Source organism: Phoca vitulina, unplaced genomic scaffold, assembly GCF_004348235.1.
Source record: "Phoca vitulina isolate PV1807 unplaced genomic scaffold, GSC_HSeal_1.0 scaffold55, whole genome shotgun sequence".
Taxonomy (NCBI): domain Eukaryota; kingdom Metazoa; phylum Chordata; class Mammalia; order Carnivora; family Phocidae; genus Phoca; species Phoca vitulina.
Window position 1 is genome coordinate 2,328,618 of NW_022589758.1, and position 19,208 is coordinate 2,347,825.

Here is a 19,208-nt window from a genome sequence, read left to right on the forward strand (position 1 = left end):
TAACTACTTGCTTAAGAAACACATTCATCTTGTAGAGGAGATAATGAGCAAGATTGGCAATGCCCTAATAAGCTCTAAATTAAGCATACATAATGTTGAACAAAATATAAGAATCAGCAAAAAATTTTTTCTACTTATTGATCATTAGTGTTAACGAGAGCAGCCCCAAGTGGCTCTGTGCCTCTTCTCTTAGAAAGTATAAAAACACGGTAAGCAGGCCATTAGGAAGGTTAATGTGAGGATTCCATTTTCATCCTGATAATGGAATACTTTATCTTTCCTAGCCTATTGACCTTGGAAGCCCTTGATGGCTTCATGTTTTCTGGTCTTTGGCTAATTTTCAACCACGTTAGTAACAGAAATTGTGCAAATGGGATCAGGGCCTACTAACAGCAATAAAACCGAATGAATACATCTACCTCCAGGAAATGTCAATTACAAGTAAGCATAAGGGACTGTTGTCTGTGTGAAGGCACGAGAGCCCCTTATTAATAAGAGTGCAGGAGGTGGGGCGCCTGGGTGGCTCAGTTGTTAAGCATCTGCCTTCGGCTTGGGTCATGATCCCGTGGTCCTGGGATCGAGCCCCGCATTGGGCTTCCTGCTCGGCCGGGAGCCTGCTTCTCCCTCTCCTGCTCCCGCTGCTTGTGTTCTGTCTCTCTCTCTGTCAAATAAATAAAATCTTTAAAAATAAATAAGACTGGAGGAGGTAATCCAAGAAACTATGTGTGCTGGTGAGAGGGGCTAAGGCTTTTTGGAGGAGCTCAGATTTTAAGAGACACATTAAAAACCCGGGAGGAAGGAGATAGCAATCAAAGGCTCAAACCACAAGAACAGCACAGACCTCTAACACTAATGCAAGAAAGGCGAACTCAAGAGTACTGAGACTTGCTGAAGGGTATTTGAATTTGAAGGTTCACTGCTGCAGTAGAATCTCTTGTTTGCCCAGGATCCCTCACTCCTAAAAACAGTACCCCCATTCTCCAGGGAAACTGTTCTCTCCCCTTCCCTCCATCACTCCCACTCCAAGGATGCAAACTAAAAGAATGGGAGTCTTCAGATTTGGACAAAACGTAACTGAAAAGATGAAAACAATTTTCAAAAGAGGTCCTTAAAATATCATCTGCAGTCTATGGGAAATAGAAGTGCTTCCTGAAGACAGGAGATGGGCAAATGTCTTGGTTTTCAAAAAGGGGAGAAGGTAGGTGATGCCAGTGTGAACAGGGATTTCGGTATTAATTCTGCATTAAGAATATCATACCGGTGGTGGGTGAATTCGCAGAGAGGGAAGAGGAGATCCTTAAAGAAACCAGCATGAATTTACTAAGAAAAGACAGCCTGACAGGCAGGCTTTGGTTTCTTTTGTGATATGTTTATTAGACTAGTAGATCAAAGAAATTCTGTGGACATAGTTTCTGTATTTCTGCAAGGCATTTTTCAAAGACTTTCATGGCATCCTTGTGGAAGAGATGGAGAAACTGGATGGACGATAAGATAATTTAGCAGCATGACTGCTCTACCCTAAGAATCCTGATTAATGGAACTGTCTTTGTCAAATCTGGCAGATTTTGTTGCAGGTCTGTATTGAACAGGGATGTTTTCCTAGCATGGTCCTTTTTAAGTAACCTGAATATGGACTGAGTGGGCCTGGTTATCAATACATGGAGAATAAGAAGCTGGGAGGGAGTGTGAATAAATCAGATGACAAAGCAGGTTGCAAACTGGCATTGGCCCAGGGATGATGTATCAGCCAGTATCTTTTGGAATAAGGCAGGACAAATTCATAAATAAATGCATAAGTGGCCATCTCTATTAAAATGATATTTAAACATGACAAGTTTGAGTGTTTTATCCTTGGAACCAAAGTTAAGGATATAGGGAGAACTTGTGAAATAGCATGTGGAAAAAAAGACTTGGGGATTTCAGTGGCCTGAAGCCAGTAAGAGCCAAGAGCGTGATGAGGCTACAAAATAAAAGAAAAAAAAAATACCCAAAGGAATTTTGGGCTGTTTAAATAGAAATATAGTATTCTGACTGTTCTATGCTTTTGATAATCAATCTTACCATCCTTTGATTTATTATGTTCAATTCTGGGAAACATATTTCACGAGGGACGTAGACCAACTTCAACTCCTTCATAGGAGTCATACCATCTAGTGCCATAAATCATGAAATAGGAGCAAAAGCTGAAAAGAGTAAGGATGGTTAGCCCAGGGAATAAAGTATTTAGGGGGCAAAGGATGGCTCTGTTACAGCATTGAAAGAGATGGGATATAAGGCGGAATTACGTTTAGTTCTAAGAGGAAAACAAGGATCAATGGATGAAAGTTATAGGGCGGGGGGTGCCTGGGTGGCTCAGTCGTTAAGCGTCTGCCTTCTGCTCAGGTCATGATCCCAGGGTCCTGGAATCGAGCCCCGCATCGGGCTCCCTGCTCCGCAGGAAGCCTGCTTCTCCCTCTCCCACTCTCCCTGCTTGTGTTCACTCTCTCACTGTGTCTCTCTCTATCAAATAAATAAGTAAAATATTTTAAAAAAAGAAAGTTATAGGGAGGTAGATTTCCAATAACATATAAACAAGTACTACTAATAATTAGGAGTCTGGAATTGAAGTAGGTGAGCTCCGCGTTGTTGGAGATGTTCAGACAAATGACATGGTGAAGGGGACTCCTCTGCCGCGTGAAGGGCTGGACACTCAGAACCTTAAGGCTCCTTTCAGTTTGGGGATCCAGAAGGGACCACTTCAAGTCTGCCATTGTTTTGGGATTTGTGTGTGTGTTTTGGTGTTCTCTCTACCCTAAACAGAAATGAAATGTTTCATGAGTTATATACCAAAAGTCTAGAATAGCCAGGCACAAATGAAATAGAAAGCCAGTGTCTAGAATTTCCTTTGGTTCTCCCTCATAATGCCGAATGCACAAGCACTCAACCAAGGGGCTCTTTTCTTGAAGCTTCTCTGTGTTGTTCATAAAGATGCTTTCTTATTTTATCCCTCATTTATATTCATGATTTAACCTTGAATTGAGGTGATTTCTTTTCTCTTAAATAAAAGTCTTTCCTTTCAACTGCTTTCTTTTTGCTTGTGGGTATCTCCTAATTTGGGCGGAGAGTCCTGCATTTTTGCAACTACTGAAAAAACTGTATTTCCTTACTGCAATTTCCATCATTGCAAATTCGCATTCAGCAAAAATACTTCTCTAATTCTCATCTTATGCTTTCTCCAACAGGGCTTTGTTTTGGAAGGTACTCGGTGTTTGCCACAAAAGCCTGAAAGCTTTTCAGGGCACCATACAAAACAGCATGCCCTTCAAGTCAGGCAGAGTCAGGCTTTAAATCTTGGCTTTTCTCTGAACCTTAGCTTGCTTCATCTTTCACAACCTCAGTTTTCTCATCTGTTAGATGAGGTTACTCATATTTGTTTCAGAGGGGCGCCCGGCTGGCTCGGTCAGTAGAGCGTGTGACTCCTGATCTTGGGGTTATAAGTTTGAGCCTCACATTGGGTATAGAGATTACTTTAAAAAATCTTCAAAAAATATGTTTCAGAAAGTTATTTTGAAGATGCAATGAAATAAAGGATGCCAAGGACCTATCATAATGCTTTGTATATACTAGGTATAAAGTGGCATGTGAATATTATTCATTCTTCACACAGCAACTTTCCAATAGTTCTCAGCTCTCCTTAAAGTAACAGGTCAAATTGGTTTCTTAATACTATAATATTTCTTTTTTTTTTTTAAGATTTTATTTATTTATTTGACAGAGAGAGAGAGCACAAGCAGGGGGAGTGGCAGGCAGAGGGAGAGGTAGGTAGATCCCCGCTGATCCCTTGGGCTCGATCCCCTAAGCTCAATCCCAGGACTCTGAGATCATGATCTGAGCCGAAGGCAGACGCTTAACTGACTGAGCCACTCAGGCACCCCTTAACACTATAATATTTCTATTTAAAATATGTAGTGCCAGTTGTCCATTTCTTTCCCTAATCTAATCATTTAGCTACTGCTAAAATGTCCTAACATCATAATTTTGTACAGGTTTATTGAAACAATAATTGGTGTGATGGTAACCAAGTCCAAGGCATGTGTTTTTCATTAGCCTGGACTTTTTCTGCTGCCAGCTCTGTGTCTACGACTGAAGCTATAGTTTTCGCAGAGTGTCTTGCCCAGAGAATAGCAATTGCAGGGTTCTTGCCCTAACCAAGCCCAGGGCACTGATTGTTTCCTTCCTGTACTTTGCAGAAATTGGCCTCCTCTGTTTGATTTGAAGTCATGAGTCTGGATCACAGTGAGTGGTACACTCTGCTTAATGAATCATTAGTAGAACAGAGAAAAGAATAGACTCAATTATATGCTGGGTTGGTTAACCAGCCTTTCCCTGAACACTGCCCTGCTCCAACCTACACTGAAACAGGGAGGCTTTTGTATAGCAATGACTCCCTTACCAGTGGTTCTGTCTGTTGAACCTAGGACCCATATTCTACATTCTTGATTGATTTTAATCTGACTTGGCAGCTTTCTTAAGTGCTGCAGCCATCTGCAAGCAGGAATAATGAGGGCTTTGTACAAACAGCATAGCTGCTGGGCTCCCTGCCTTGTTTCCTCCTTTCTGTCTTCTTGACCACATGCTCCGTCACCTGCAGGTGTCAAACTCTGCGTGCTGGCCTTTCACAGCCAAGCTCCTGGGGTTTGCTCGGGAGGTGATAAGCCCAAGAAGTAAGGGGAAAGAGAGCGGGGGACAGATAAATGATAAACAAAGGATCAGATGATGATAAATGCTTTGCATCTGGGGCTCCAGCCTCAAAATATAAAAGTTCCTTGAACGACCTATGTTCTCTTCCACCTCAGTAACTGAAAACCTGTGGAAACCTTTCTCAGCATTCAGAAAACCTCAGACCTTTTCACTTCTTCAGTGAGACCTCAACATTCCCTACATCATGGTCCCTTCTATGACCTTTTGTTGTCTGGGCACTCCCACTAGTTCAGAGGCTCCTTACGAGCAGGGACCACATTTTTCCATTTTCTGGGTCTCAGAGACTTGACACGGTACCTGGCATATAAAGATTGCTCAGTAACTCTCGGTTGATTGACCAAATGGGTCAGGAGAGAGTTGAAGGCCCCCCTGGATTTATTACATAAATAATACAGAGCCCCCATGATATCCCAGGGGAGCTAGACAATCCAAAAAGAAACACATAACTGTCAGGTGGTGAGAAGTGCCAAGAGGTGAGGGGAAGGGAGTGACAGCAGGAGATGCACAATAAGCAGATAAACAAAGAAGTCAGGAGGTGATAAACAGCAGGAGAGAAATGCCAGAGAGGGGCAGAGGGGGTTGCTATTTCTGATAGAGTGGTCGGGGAAGGCCTGCCTGGGAAAGTGATATTTGAGCACAGATCTGAAGAAAGTGAGGGGATGAACCAGTAGAATCTGGGGGATAAGCTTTCCAGACAGAGCAGAGAGTGCCAAATCTTAGAGCTTGGTGGGAGGAAGCATGGCATATTTGATGTAAGGAATTGGAAGGAAGCTGGCATGGCTGGAGTAGTGAGTGAAGAGGAGAGTGGTGAGAGGTGAGATCAAAAAGAAGGAGAAGAAGAAATACAAACAAAAAGGCAGCATTGATTGGCCATAAGTACTGGGGTTTGAGCCCAGGTAAATATGATAAACCATCAACAAAAACTTACAAATGAGACCCTGGATTCCTATAGTTGGAAATTAGGAGAGAAGCTAGAGGAATGGAAGGGTGTGGAGAAGAAGGGGGTTCCTAATTCTGAAAAATGAGACAGTACCGAAAATAACAGTCTAGTATGCTTGATATTACTTCCGGGTAATTGATTACAATATTCAAAGAATGATTTACAAGCATCCACACAGGAAATTGGTGAGCTGTAGGAGCTAGGATGGTGGGGTCACTAAGTACATCACATCAGTCATTAGATTTCCTTTTACTTGTACCTTTACTAATGATGTTAGGCTCGTTGGTCAAAGTAATGTAATGCAAATAGTGTACAGAGAGTTCTGCAAGGTATTTGGCAAGGTCTCGGTATCCTTGTGGTCAAGATGGACAGACATGTCTTATTAGGTGGCTTCGTTCTTTTTTTTATTATTTCTTTTTTAAATTGTGGTAAAATATGCATAACATGAAATTTACCATTTTAATCATTTTAAAGTATGCAATTCAGTGGTATTAAGTACATTCTCAGTGTTGTACAACCATCACCACTATCTAGTTGCAGAACTTTTTCATCACCTCAAAAGGAAACCCCATACCCATTAAGCAATCACTCCCCATTCTCCCCTCCCCCAGTCCCTGGCAGTCACTAATCAGCTTTCTGTAGCTATGCATCTGCTTATTCTGGATATTTTGTATCAGTGGAATCATATGATACGCGGCCTTTTTTGTCTGTTGCTTTTTTTCCACTTAGCATCATGTTTTCGAAGTTCATTCATGTTGTAGCCTGTGTCAGTATGTCGTTCCTTTTTATAGCTAAATAATATTCCATTACATGGAGAGACCACATTTTGTTTATCCATTCATCAGTTGATAGAAATTTGGGCTGTTTTCTCCTTTTGGCTACTGTGAATAGTCCTCCTATGAACTCTGTGGACAAGTTTTTGTTTGAACACGTGTTTGTAATTGTTTTGGGTCTATACCTAGGGGTAGAATTGCTGGCCTATGTGGTAACTTTATGTTTAACCTTTTGAGGAACTGCCAAACTGTTTTCTACAGGAGCTGTGCCATTTTACAATCCCATCAGCAATATATGAGGATTCCAGTTTCTTCACATCCTCACTAACACTTGTTATTTTCTGGTTTTTGGTTTTTGGTTTTGTTTTAAATAGCCATCCTAGTAGGTATGAAATGGTATCTCATTGTGGTTTTGATTTCCATCTCCCTAATGACTAATGATGAGCATCTTTCATGTACAGTACAGTAGATGTACAGTACCGTACATCTTTCACGTACATGTACAGTAATTGGCCATTTCTCCATCTTCTTTGGAGAAAGGTCTATTTAAGTCCTTTGTACATCTTTAAAAATTATTTGTTTTGATGATTTATTTTCTATTAATAGGCATAGCATTTCTTCTAATTCAGCTGAACAAATATCCATTGAGTAATTTTGTATGCCCACCAGTTTGGGGTGATAAATATAAAATGAAGGAATAAAAAACAATAAAGATATGGCTTCTAGAAAGGGATGCCCAGGTACAAAAATAGTACAGATACTGTAAATTCAGTGCAGTTATGATTGTGGATGTGTTGGTGTTTGACATATGTAAGTTATTTGGTGTAGAAAATGATACAGAGGTTGGATTACCAAGAAGTTATATGAATAGTGAAGGTTAGTCAAGGATAATTGGATGAAATAAAAATGATGATAATGGTGATGATTTTGACTAACAAAATAACGTTGATGACGTGAAGTCTGTTTTTTTTTTTTTCAGATATATAGAATATGTTTCCTCTATGCCTTTCTTACGTTATCATAAAAATGCCTTTTTGTCCAAGCTGGCGTCAGTCTGTGTGCCAAGACTTTTCTCCTTCTCTTCTGCGTCTTCACACGCCTAGATCACAGGCCTAAGCCGCTGACCTGATTACCTACCTGTCACTTGGCCCTCGTCCACATAGCGATGCTCCTCACAGTAATGGATTTTTCTTTTGTCTCCAGTCACGTTTCTGTCACTAAATTTTCAAAATTGTAAAAAGTAAGGCATTTCTCTGTATGCACAGGGCAATCAGGGACCTCTGAATGTGTTCCAGGCTATTACCATCAGCCCTCTGGTTGGCAAGATTTAAACATAAATTCATAATTTACATGACCCATATTTTCTTCTTTTTATGGTTCTTTAGTTTGTCTTGTGGTAGTAACATGATCTTCTACACCATGACTTCTTTCAGTGTTTCCCAGACCAATCTACTGACTGTCAGTAAACACTGCTCACTTTCCCCCATGAGCTCCATCATCAGAGAACTCTTTTTCCCTTTGACATTATCTAGGGACATTTTCTTTGTAGGAGTTATGTGTCTCTCAAGCACATATGTGGTGATTCTTCTGTTCAGCATCAGACCTTGCAGACCTTCTTCCCAGGGCTCATTAAATACAAGCTTCCTCTCAGGGGCAGAAGTTAACTGGGCTACAAGTAGGGTTTCTGCAGTGAGTCAGAGGTTAGAGAAGACACTGTGTTAATAGGAAGAGTCCAAAAAGTAATACAGAGCCAATCATGTAGCTCTGTGCTGCTCTCAGTGCACTCATACCCAAGACAGTATCCCAAGAGGTGATCAGGAGCTGCTTGGCTGCTTCCCCAGGCCTTGCAGGGCCTGCTTGACTTGGCCTGGCTGATGCCCACACAGAGCAGCAGGTATTAGCCTCTGCACACCCCTCCCCTAGCTCGGTGGCTTTCCAGTGCAACCTGACTCGACTCTTCTGCCTCCTTCTTCCACTTGTAAGAACCCTTGTAATTATGTCAGGCTCAACCAATAATCCAGGATAACTTCCCTATTTTAAAGTCAGCTGATTAGCAACCTTAATTCCCCTTTGCTCTGTAATGTAACATATTCCCAGGTCCTGAGGATTAGGATATGGATGTCTTCTGGGACCCATTATTCTGCCTTCCACATCTTCCATGTCATCTTTAGGGCTTGGAAGGATCTTCAGACCGCTGGGAGGGAACCAGGGGATGAAGTCATGGGTAGCTTTATCATCCCACATTTCCTGTCATTGAAGATATGCTGCTCTAGGGCTTCTGCAGCCTTTGGGCGTAAGCCTTGTGATCACCTTATCACTGGCCATTCCAGCTCAGCCTGGTGACTTGCCGGCAGCCCCAGGGAACATGTATCTCACCCCTACGTGAATCCTTTTGTGTTTCCAAAAGATCATAGCATTAGGTCAGGTGGTGTTTGCCCTACGTTGAGTACCAGCTCTTAAATCCCGAGGCAGCATCGAATACTATACATAGTACATAATGCAGTGGTAAAGCAGGTTTATCGAGGAAACTTGGAGGAGGATCAGTGAAATATATGACAGACAGTGTCACACATGCATTGTGTGTGCCCTATTCCCAATGCTTCTGTTTCCTGTAGAGAAGTGTTCGGGGGCGGGGTACAGTTGGAATCACCAGGGTTGGCCCCAGGAGAAGGACCATGTCCCTCTGTACTCATGGAGAAGTTGAGAGGGGCAGGAGGCGCCCGATCGGGAGTGCACAGTCAGGAATTAGGGAGACCTGCCGAGGTGAGGATCTAATCTTGGAATTTGCACAAAGCCACCACCCTTGTTAGCTGAACACCTTGAAGTCCTTCCTGTGATTATTTTTAAGGATTTTAAGATTAATTTTAAGGACCTAGTTTTTCCTTCAAAGAGTAACAAAAGCTGGAAATAATAAATACCTGCTTAAGAAACATAAACATGGGGGCGCCTGGATGGTTTAGTCGGTTAAGTGTCTGCCTTCAGCTCAGGTCATGGTCCCAGGGTCCTGGGATCGAGCCCTGCATCGGGCTCCCTGCTCAGCGGGGAGCCTGCTTCTCCCTCTCCCTCTGCCTGCCACTCCCCCAGCTTGTGCTCTCTCTCTGCCAAATAAATAAATAAAATCTTAAAAAGAAAAAGAAAAAGAAACACGAAAATAGTTACTAGAGCTCTTAACAAGAACCCAGAGGCTACCCACGTAGCCCACCAAGAAATGTACTAAAAGCGCCTGAATGTATTTCCAACACCCCACAACAGATGAATGTTAAAATTTCAACAATGTGTCTCCTTCCGAGTTGGCAAACTCAAAACCCACTGGTTACCAAACATTTTACTTGACGTACTGATATCTCTCCTCCAATCTTTAAGAGCATCTTTAAGAATGTTCCCATCCAGGTGCCATACCTAATGCACTGAATGAGTGGAGTGTGTACATGAGGGTACGGGTGGGAGTAGAAAAGTACAATTGAGACACCAGATCAGAAACGGTATTATTCTAGAGTCAACTTCCCCACCATAAATTTTTTAAAACCTCAAAATCCATCAAAATGCTTATATAACATTTTTCGTCTTCAATATCAGGAGAGTACCAAAGAACAAGCCAATTACTTTCTAAAAAATTTATGAAAAAGTAAATCATAGAATTCTATTCAGTTTTAAACTACGTATAATATTTATGAGTCTACAAATTGCAAATGAAAAAATAAGAAAAAGGTAATAAAAGTGATTTGTTTCCAACTGGGAAACATGCATTAGAAAATTCGAATCTGGGGCGCCTGGGTGGCTCAGTTGTTGAGCATCAGCCTTCGGCTCAGGTCATGGTCCCAGGGTCCTGGGATCGAGCCCCACATCCAGCTCCCTGATATCAAAGGAACTAACTCTTAGCCAGACCCAGAACAAAATGCATAAAGTGACCTAGGAATATCTATGTCCCTTGTCCAGTTCCAGTCGCCGCCATTTATAACATTCCCTTGACTCTAACTTAAGTCTTTTGGCTTGCACTGTTTCTCCAACATGCAAACAGCAGCAGGAGAAAAGGAGCTGATAAATAAAGCATCCAAGAATATTATAATTTCCAAGTGTTGACAGAAAACTCGTCTGAATGCTACAGTGGGCATAATTTTAAAGTAATATTTGGTGTTTGGAAACATGAACAAGTATTCTGTGTTATGTGGTAGTATGTGAACTTAAGTTAACTGATTACTTAAAACTTTTCAGAAGCATAAATTCATATATCAAAAATATGTGTCTACCCCTAGCAAAGAGAACAACAGGAATTGTTCCAAAATCCAGGGTAAAAGTTAAGGGCTATATCTGGATAAGATGACATCTTCATGAGTAACAGAAAAATTCAGGTCAGTTTGGGGCAACTGGATGATTCTAAAACAAGAAAGCTGATTCTCAACACCAAAATTGCCATCTCTTTTAATCTCAGTACTATCCATTTCAAACACTTTTTTTTTTCTTAACGTTACTTGCTGACTAGAATGTTGGTATTTGATAAGTTATAGAACTAAGCATAGATGAGGGCAATAATCCCCCAAAACACATGTTTTTGGAATGCTGACAACAAATAACTCTTTTCGATAAAAATCTGCTTCGGAAAAGATGTGAATACATTTTGAATTTTTCCAAAAAACTGATTTCTAGCCACAATCTAAAAACCAATTGTAAAGATGAGAAAGTCCCATAGAAAAATGTTGAAAAGAACGTTACATCTTCCTGCTTCCCCAGGATAATGTTATATTAATTTAGCACAGGAAAACAGGTGAATATATGCATTTTTTACATTTTACCCTTTTACAGTCTATCCTTAAGCCTGCAGTAGTAATTAATTACCATCATGATCTGGAACACCGACACCAGTTTTAATTAATATGTGAACGTCTCCATATTATTATTATCAAGAATAAAACTGTTTGGGGCGCGGGGCGCCTGGGTGGCTCAGTCGTTAAGCGTCTGCCTTCGGTTCAGGTCATGATCCCAGGGTCCTGGGATCGAGCCCCGCGTCGGGCTCCCTGCTCGTGGGGGGGGGGGAGCCTGCTTCTCCCTCTCCCTCTGCTGCTGCTCCCCCTGCTTGTGCTCTGTCCCTCTCTCTCTGTCAAATAAATAAATAAAATCTTAAAAAAAAAAAAAGAATAAAAATGTTAGACTATAGGCCGAGCCAAGCCCACTAGTCTCCCTGTCCCCATATAGAATGTTCTGGTAGGGATTGAGGACTAAAACAGGACTTGTTTATGTATTTTAGAAAGTCTGACTATACTGAGATGTCAAATATGCAGTCACTAGCAAATTTAGCTCCTCTCTGGGGCCTCCACTGATTTCTCGTGTCTTTTTTCTACCCACCCACTCCCTTTCCCTCAAACCTCTTTACGTGTTTCCAAATTCTTGTCCCTTAGGTTTGCATGCCCTTTTGTTCAATGAGCCTAGACAGATGTTGCTTCCATATCTGGCTTGCCCTCTCTCGCAGTCATACAATTAGGATCAGCACTTTTTCCTGTTTCGTTTTTATTTTTTTCCTGAGAAGCAGTTTGCCCCTTTACACTTTCAGCCTCTATAAGGAAACACCCACATTGCACCCCAGTTTGTCATGACCACTCAGACCAAATCCTGACCCCAAAAGAAAAATGAAATTGTGTGTTTTATATAAGGTTAGAGGCCAGTGGGTTAAGAGAAAGAACCCTGGAAGTTCAAGGCTTCATTTGTGGATTTTATGGCTTAGACATTTTAAGAAATCATCTAGATTTTCTTGAAAAGTAAATATGAGGGGTGCCTGGCTGGCTCAGTCGGTGGAGCACATGACTCTTGATCTCCTCGGGGTTATGAGTTCAAGCCCCACGCTGGGTAGAGCGATTACTTAAAAATAAAATCTTTAAAATAAATAAATACGAAACCAGAAGAACCTTAACTACGTGGTTAAGGTGGTACCCTCCTATATAGACTTAAAACTTCTAATCTTGTTTTTCAGGAAATGCTTTAAAATTCCTTACAATATGAATAATAGAAATCCAACCAGCAGTAAAAAGGTCCAAATTATAGAGAAAAGAAAAAAGATTGTAATTCTACTGAAAAAGGAGCCCTACTTTCTGTGAAGAAAGGTGCAAGGTGGCCAGCCCTGACTCAGCACAGATGGGACAATAATAGCTTCAATCGAATTCTTCTGCTGCAGGATTATCCATTTCATTAAGGATTTAGATTCAGAGAGAGCTGTGCATTTTTGCTCATTCTTATTCTCACAATAATAATATCTTTTCCTTGAGCTAGTCAATTTTATCTAAAGTTCTCTAAAGCTAAGACTGCTAGAAGCTATAGTACCCAGCAGAATCTTTTGTATGTTGCAAAGTAATGGCCAAGGAATATCATTCTTTGTGTTGCAACCCCAATGATCTCCCCCTTTCTATCTCATTTTTATTTAAATTATAGGACAGAAAAAAAAATGTTGAATTTCTCTGTTACCCCTAGTCTGTGACCCATGTCAGATTGCTTTTATCTCAATGAAGACTGTTTCCACAACACATATTTTTAACATAAAATTTTACATAATGAAGCATGAATGACTATTCATGATAAAACTTTAAAAAAAAAAAAACCAACCCCACAACCCATTGATGTTGTTGCACTAATTACTTGAGCATCCCTCTGTGTAAAACCAAAGAGTTATTTCCAATATTTGCTTGAATAGATCATTTCTCTTGTGAAGGACCCACTAATAGAGTCAAATAGAGTCAGCAGGGTATGTGCATACAGGGAAAAATGAATCTATGCCTGTCTTTATTATGATAATGGTATACTTTTCTCTCAAGAAATTAAAGCTCACTGGATCCATCCCCTAACCATCTTGTGATGGTGTTAGGAAATGTTTTCCTCCTTTAGTGATCAAGATGATAGTGTTTGTGAAAGCTCTTTGTAAGCTATAAAGTAGTATTCATGTATGAATTAGTATCATTGTTGGCTTATGCATATTTACATCTGAGGTTAAAATGAGACACCTAGAGGTTGTTCTAGTTTGGTTCCCCCAAATCAGACCCTGAGACTAAGATTTAGGTGCAAAGAGTAAACTGGGGAGGTGATCCCAGGAAGCATAAGCAAGGGAGTAGGGACCGTTAGGCAAGGGAGGAAGTCACCGAAAGGGGTGAGTTTGAGTCATTCTAACCATGTGCAAATGAAGCTCAGGGGAACCAAGCAGCCTCCGAACCCTAGGTATTTCTCCACAGGCTTCTGTTCCTCATTGGATAAGGGCTGTCCCAGGGGATAATAAATCCCTGGCACTTCCCAGACAGCTGTGCTGGGACTGAGCCAGCTCCAGAGGTGCTAGAGAAAGCCGTCAGGCAGAGAAGCAGAGAAACACGGGTCACTGCCTGAGGTGAGGAGCTGTCAGTGTGTACAAGCCTGTCTTCCCTAGGAGCTGCAGGTGGACCCAGGGTGGGCCGAGGGCATGTGGGGCAGGGCGTTCGTGGTGTGTGCTGAGAAGCCAACCATCACATGCAGGCTCAGAAACAAAGTCAAGAGCAGGCTTCTGGGATCTGATTTGTTATGTTGGTCCCAGGTCTATCATAAACACTTTGCATGAGTGAAGCATCCTAGGTGAAACTACTCTGGGTTTCCTTTAATACTGTATATTGGTGCCACTATTAGCTATTTTTAGATGTTGAGATTGAAGTGCTGTCCAGCCTCTGTTATGTTTCATGAAATTTATTGATATGGTTTGGGAGGCAAGCATGTTCTAGTACAATTTGTTCTAACCCTGGGTTTTCATGAGACTCATCCAAGAGAAACACACAGGCTTCTAATCAATTCATAAATACTTCCTTTGAATGTAATATCAAATGCTAATTTAAAGGTAGCCTAAGAAACCCAGAGGAGGGTACTTCGCCTAACCAAGGGTGTTGTAAAGGCTCCCTCGTAAATATTTTCCCTGTACTTGGAGGTATATGCACTTGAGACTGTGCTTTGAAGGAAAATGCTGAGGCCTGGGCCCCACCCTTTTAAAATAAGGCTGTCTAGGAGTGGTGCCCAAGTCGTGTGTGTGTGTGTGTGTGTGTGTGTGTGTGTGTGTGTTTTAACTCTCCAGATGATTTTTATTACAGCCAAAATTGAAATCACCGGGTAATGAAGAAAACAGCTTTGGAAAAACTTTGAAATCAGATGGCCTTGGGTATAGATTTCTACCTCTTCACTAAGCAGCTGCATAACTCTCCGTGAGTAACCCACCTTCTCTGGGCTCTTTTCCTCATTTGTAAAACAGGGGAACTAGATCTATCTCACAGACTTTGAGAATTAAACGGATGCCAAAAAAAAAGTCTACTCTCTTGCCAGTACATGGTTGGTACTTAATAAGTCAGTTCTCACCTTCCCAGTATCCTCTGACTTGGCTCTGAAAAGTGCTACTGTGTCTCCATACATTGGAAAATGAAAATTAAGTTTTCATATGTAGGTGGAGAGGGTGGAAAGCTGTGAGAACAAATGGAGGAGGGCAGGCTAAGATTGTTACACTGTCAGAAGGTAGGGAAAAAGAATGTAACAACCGAACAAACAACTGGCTGAAAATGGAAACAAAACCACTAACGGGGCTAAAATACAGTTATGCAAAGGCTTTGTTTTGGAACAGACTGGGGATGGCCTGAGAGCCAGTCTCTGCCGGGGATAAGTGAATACTATGGGGTGAGGCCTCATGGAGCTTCTGTACGGAGTTGAAGTCTCAAGTGCATATACCTCCAAGTACAGGGAAAATATTTACGAGGGAGCCTTTACAACACCCTTGGTTAGGCGAAGTACCCTCCTCTGGGTTTCTTAGGCTACCTTTAAATTAGCATTTGATATTACATTCAAAGGAAGTATTTATGAATTGATTAGAAGCCTGTGTGTTTCTCTTGGGCAGGGCTGTTGTTCACTCATCAACAATACCTGGTTCGGAATGGAAGTGCAGCCGTTATCAAACTAAACTGTGTCCAAACAGAGACCTGGAGTCAATGCGGCAGACTTTGCGATTGCTTCTCCCAACAAGTGGCAGCCTTGATCCCTTCCCCTTTTGTTTCAGGAATGCTGAGTTTGTCCAATTAGAGAAGAGTCTAATGTCAGGAGAGACAAAACCTGCACGCATTTTGCTTCCGTAAAGAATGCCTGTCTTAAAATGGTTATGGTATGACATAGGAAGGCAGAGCCAAGAATCACAAATAAATGGAGCCTGGGGCCCTTACTACTGGAGCTTATCAGTTATGTGAGCCAGTTCTGTCTGAGTTAGGTTTTCTGTGCCTTGCAAGTCAGAGTCTCCAAGTGGCTATGGTTATTACTGAGAAAGGCAGACTCACGTACACAGTCCCACTCAGCCACGTAAGAATGGGCCTTGGACCTGGAACACTTCCTTATTGAGGGATAAAGAGCCCACACAGCCTGTGCTGGGCTGACTGTCTTGTGTGGGAGTATCTTTCCCTGTTTCATGCTCAATGAATGTTCCTTTACTCTGCTTACACCTGTATGTCAATGGCCCACAGGCACACACCTCGCTTTCAGTATTTCAGACTCCACGTGGAGTGATCAGAGTTCTGCTGTGACACAAGAGGGGTGTGCATAGGCCAGTTGCCCTGCATTGGCTGCCCAGGGGACCCACTGGCCATGGGGGACCGACCCCCACGATCAAAGCTGGTCTTGCTCTGTGTTTTCTCTGTGTAAGTCAAACATCGTTCCATTTAGCACTTGACCATGTTGTGTTTTCCTTGGCAAGTCCAGTACCATCGTGCAATGGGCAGAAGTGTTTAGAGTCCTCTGGTAGCTGGTGTGCAATGTTCTGCTCGACAGTGATATATAGTCATATTTTGCACAAAAGTATAGTGAGCGCCTTATCTTTAGATAAGCAGAATGGTGACTAAATTCCTTAGCATCGGTAGTTTTCTTAGTTGGAACTTTTCAAAACAGATGATGAAGCAAACAAAAAGGACTTTAGATAAAAAGGGATCTATTAGAAGGATCTTGGGAGAATTCATTGCCCTGTTTTCTCAGTGGGACAGTGGTGTGGTTGGTGGAAAGATGCCCATAGACAGAGTTAAAGGAATGTGTTTTCTCTGATGTCAAAAGACACAGAAACTTAGCTTCAGGCAACTTAGCTTCATCTTCTGCAGGAGATGATGCAGCTGGCATCCTTGGTTCCTCCAAGATCCCTTTAAGGCCAGTGGGCACAGAGTGATGATTTTACTGGGTGGGAGAAACTCTCACCTGCCTCTTCTCTTGAGGTCTTTTTACTCTCTTAGCCCCTTTCAATCATACCGGAGAGCCTGGCTGCCTGCTTGCCTCCTGGCCAGATATAAGAAACGGACACAAAACAAGTCCCCATTTGCCATGAGACTGGTGACAGTAAATGTTCATTTACCACAAGTTTCTGGTTCTGAGACTTCAGACCTGCTTGAGGTCCATTCCATACTTCTAGAATAGGGATCAGAACCAACAAACCAGTCTTGGGGAAGCAAGAACCAGGGTGGCCCTGGGAACCTCAGGGTAAGATGGGGATGCTCCCTCTCCTCAAGACTACCTCCCTCCCTGCCTCTGCCTCTCTATGCAGGTGTCAGCCAGGATGTTGAAACCCTGCTTGATGGCTGCTCCAGGGCTCACATCCTTCCAACACATATACCTGGAAAGAAACAGTTCCCTTCCCTTAGGGCTGTTTTAGAAATGTCCAAAGCCAGCTTCAGTCAGGTACCCTCTCCTATGAATCAAGTTGCCTTAGCTCAGGCAGCTATCATAGAATATCATAGGCTTGGTGGCTGGAGCAACTAACACTTATTTCGCACATGGGCCAGCTTGGTTGGGTTCAGGTGAGAGCCCTGTTGCTGGTTTCTAGATGGCCACCTTCTTGCTGTGTCCTCCCTCTGGCAGAGTGCAGGGAGAGGAAGAAAGCTTGGTCCCGTCTCTTAGGAGGGCACTAATCCCGCTCATGCAGCTCTGCCCCGACTGAATCACTTCCCAATGATCCCACCTCCTCATACCCTCACATTGGGGGCTGGGATCTCAACACATAAATTTTGTGGGGACACAGAATTCAGTCTATAACGTGAGTTGCAGGGGAGGTGATGGGAGCTGGGAGGAGGGTATTGTGATTAGCTGCGCCATTAAAACCACACAGAGCAGGGAAGACAGTCCCCCAGAAGAAAGAATGGGTTGTCATCGGAAGGCGGTGGCGTGGCCACATAAAATAAGTAGATCCCACCACAACAGCAAATCATAAACCTTCAAAATCCAAATAACCTTCACTGCCAATGCCATGACCCTGTTCAGGAAGAGATATCATCCCTGAGAGCCTCGTTTCTTAAACAATGGTGCCCAGCAGAGTTGTTTTTCTAATCTTGTTCAGTCCTGACAAATATTACTCTGCTCCTGTCCCTTCAAGGAAACACTTAGGAGCAGAGGGTGACCGTACAGTTCCATTTCTCTAAAATATCTAGAATCGGCAAAATCCTGGAGACAGAAAGTAGATTGGCAGTTGCCAGGGGCTGGGGGGACGTGGAGGTGATAGCTAAAGGATATGGAGTTTCTTTCCGAGGTGATGCAAATATTCTGAAGTTATGTTGATGTTTGCACAACTTCGTCGATATACTAAAACCCATTGGATCATACACTGTAAGTGGATTAATTGTATGGTATGTGAATTGTATCTCAATATTGCTGTTTAAAAAAAAAAAAAAGAAAAAAAGAACAGAGGGCTGAATGGTTTCCTTGGAAAGAAGCTTAGAAATTGGCAAAATAAGAAGAGCAGATGGACATCCCTTCAGCAAACCAGACCTGCAACTGAAGACAGTGGGTGGGGACAAGGTCATTATTTAACTCAGAGCTATTCCAGGTGTGGGCTCCCCACCAGCGGCTGCATCTCCTGGGAGCTCCATAGAATTGTAAATTCTTGGGTCCTACCCTGAACTACCAAATCAGAATCCCTGGGGATCACTAAAGTTGAGGAAGCATGAATTTAATGCATTGTCGCTTTTAATAAACAGGAACTCCTTCCCTAACAGTGTGCAAAGTGCTGCCAACAGTACTTCCCAAACGGCAGGTCAAACAAGATGTAAAAGCAGCAATAACACGCTTAAGGGAAAAAAAATGTCACTTGGGAGCACCTGGCTGGCTCAGTTGGAAGAGCATGAGACCCTTAATCTCTGGGTCGTGGGTTCAAGCCCCACGTTGGGTGTAAAGATTACTTAAGTAAATAAATAAATTGAAACTTAAAAAAAAGTTACTTAGACAAAAGAAGAACCTTAATTCTGTGCTTTGCAGATAACGATACCAACATAGCAGGGCTTATTAACAACCAGCGGTTACTTGCAATGAAGGTAGTTTATTTGCTGGAAGCTGCTGAAGCAGTTAAGCAGACTGATGTGCCTTGAAGCTGCAAGTATTTTCTCCATGACCTGCTGGAAAGCTACCTCTATCATTTTTCTCCACCGCAGATGCTAAAATTGGTGTGAATGCAATGAAAGCTGAGATGCAGGTGGAAATTCAGAGATAATTTTGTCATCTTGAAAGCCAATTACTTGCTCCAGTGCCACATTTCCAGATCCAAGGTTTGAGGACAAATTTATCTCCTGTAATCATGTGAAGCAATGTAAGTGCTGCACACTTATTAGAAATAAAAAGCCAGAGCAAGAAAAACAATCTGAAGGTTGCTCCTGAAAATATTCAGAAATTATCTTCTTTAAGCCATGCCCAAGAGCTTGGTTGGTGAGCCTTCGTCAGTGAAATGGTACTGTCACCATCCACCTAACCTTTAACTCTAGGAGGTG

At 42.2% G+C, this 19,208-nt stretch overlaps 1 non-coding gene across 1 annotated transcript; it reads left to right on the forward strand.

Annotated features, from left to right (window-relative positions):
- The first annotated feature begins 18,543 nt into the window (after positions 1–18,543).
- Positions 18,544–18,616, forward strand: TRNAK-CUU. The gene has a single exon. It is a non-coding gene; the product is annotated as a tRNA-Lys (tRNA).
- Positions 18,617–19,208: the final 592 nt, after the last annotated feature.